The sequence below is a fragment of the Lactuca sativa genome, chromosome 5, assembly GCF_002870075.4.
Source record: "Lactuca sativa cultivar Salinas chromosome 5, Lsat_Salinas_v11, whole genome shotgun sequence".
NCBI lineage: Eukaryota > Viridiplantae > Streptophyta > Magnoliopsida > Asterales > Asteraceae > Lactuca > Lactuca sativa.
In genome coordinates this window covers 361197727-361200391 of record NC_056627.2, presented here as the reverse complement: position 1 = coordinate 361200391, position 2665 = coordinate 361197727, and positions in this window count along the sequence as shown.

Sequence of the window (2665 nt, the reverse complement as noted above, 5' to 3'; positions counted from 1 at the left end):
AGTAGTGAAAAGACAGAATGCCCTTCACTTAACGGTCAAAAGCAAATGGAGTTAGCGAAAATGACCATTTGTTAAAAGTTTTGAACCCACAGGGACCATCTGTGAGGTTTTTTAAACTTAGGGACTAAACTTGATATTTTTGGAAACCACAGGGACCATTTTTGAAATTTTGTTTAAAACTTTTAAAGAGGTACAAAAGAAACCAAAGTAAACTGTTCTATTCAATCGTAATAATACAACTTTTAATCACAATTATAACAGTGATTATTAAATAAACCAATTGGATACGAAATATTTGGGTTCAAGACACATCCATAAAAAGTAATTAGTTTTTACTTATCTGGTTTAATCTATTATCGATCCACTTTATTTTGCCAACAAGTCAACAATTGTGACTGTGAGATAAATAAAATGACATTTGTTTTGATAACTTTTCAAGAAATAATTAATAGAAGCCGATAGCTTCCGGTGTATGTTCACACGTTGATTTCTAGAGCGTGTTGGGTAAAGTCAAATATGAAAGCAGTTCCTCGTGCTACTCCTTAGGTTTGCAAAGTGCCTTGACTTTATTTTCCAAGCATATTTGTATGTTCTATAATTACTATATTTTATCCATATTCATATACAAAAAATGATTTTGTTTTTAGAAAAACAACTTTATTTCTTTGTTTTTTTTTTTTAAGTTAAGGCCTATTTTTATCGAAAAAATTTAATAAATATATCAAAAAATTCATATTTTTTTTTGGTACTCTTTAAACATAGATTCATTAAAAAAATGAATTTTCAATTTCAATTCACATTGTGAATCTACTCAGATTCACATTGTGAATCTACTCAGATTCACAGTGTAAATAATCATAAGTCAGATTCACATTGTGAATTCTAAATGCTAATTTATATACAGTTCAGATTCACAATTAAAATAAATTCATTCGTTGGTTTTATAAAACTAATGTATTAGTAATCAAAACATTAAAATATTATAAAATTACTTTAAATAATATTTTGATTCATATGTAAATTTCATTAAGTTAATTTGTGTATGATCAAAGACGTATTTCTTATGTTACAAAAACAAGTTGGAGTTTGGCCCGGTGGTATTCGATTGTTTATAAAACTAAGGGTCTCAAGTTCGAATATTTTTGTTCTCTTGAAGGGCCCCAATTTTTTTGTTTTCTTAGAGTCACCAAATTGGTTGAGCCGCCCCTGCTACTCAACATACAAGAAAAGTAATTCTTCGTTTGAAATTCAGTATATATTATGTAACAATCCGTTTTTAAAATAAATAAATAAATAAATAAATAAATAATAAACCCAAGAACCCTGAGACATATTTTTAAAGTATTGTATTTTAGCCCTAAATCCATAATAGTTTATTAGCATCAGCATTGGGAGTAAAATGTTAGAAATTCGAAACTTATGGTTTAAATGGTATCATATGGACGTGTGTTGAATAGATTTTGGGAAGTAAGGGCTAAATGGTAAATTTCGGATTCAATTTGTAAAGATTTCTGAGGGCATGGGATGTTAGGTAAGTTTTGGACTTAAGTTGAAAAAGGTTTGTGGAGGAGGGGCCGAACTTGGAAAATGGAACAAAAGTTTGGTATGGACACAGGAATGGAACCCGACGACTTATTCCCTCCCGTAAGAAGATCCATCAGCTAACCCTAAACCTAAATTAGATTCAGCCACCGCCACCATTCTTGGAGCCCCCAGTCGCCGCTTTCATCACAAGTCCAACGCCGCTGCTACAAGGCCGTAGAACATCGCCAACGCGACACCTGCTACCGGAGACGTCGCAGGCAACCGGAGAACCGTCGAGGACCGGTGGAAACTCGTTATGTTAGTCATGTGTGGGTTGTGAGCCACCGGAAACACTTGGTAAGTCCAACCGCAACCCACCTTTCATCTCTTCCTCGTTATTTGTTGTGAATACGACGCCGAAGACGTCATTACTGTCGTCGGTGGCCATGGGGCCGTTGTTTTCGCCTTTTTCGGTGACGCCTGCCGCCTAGGCGGTGGCTGTAAGGTTGTGTATTCAAAGGAACATGTCGGTTGATGTGTTCATGGGGCTGTAGGTACGATTCTTGGCCGGAAAACCACCGCCACCACCGTGAGGTGGTGGCTGCCGACGCTTGCTACCGCCTGCCACCGCATGGGTGGTTGTATGTGTGCCATTAGATGTGTATGAGTGTGTTCCCTTTATGATTGGGATGTTAGTTGGGTGTTTTTGCCGGAGAAAAGCCAAGGAAAACCCCCACCACCACCATGAGGTGGTGGTTCCCGTCGTAAGCCGCCGTCGACCACCACTGTCTAAGGTGGCAGTGGGTGGTGCCCGACCTATTGAAGCTTATATTAGCCAAAAACATAACCATTGGGACTAATTGACTTATGTTTGGGTTGGAAACCCTAATTAGGGTTTAGAAAACCCTAATCTTGGAAAACTGTAGTTGGGACTTGTCGAGACCTGCGTTTGGACTGTTAGACTGGAATTTTAAATTATGTCCAACTACATTGTATGAATGGCCTAGTGGAGTGATGGACTTTATGGATTAAGTCCTTAATGGGTTAAGTCATTAATGGGTTAAGTAAGAACACTTAACCCTAGTTGTCATTTTATGTGAAAACCCTAAATTATGATGGAGCTTTAAGTTGGGCCTTTCTT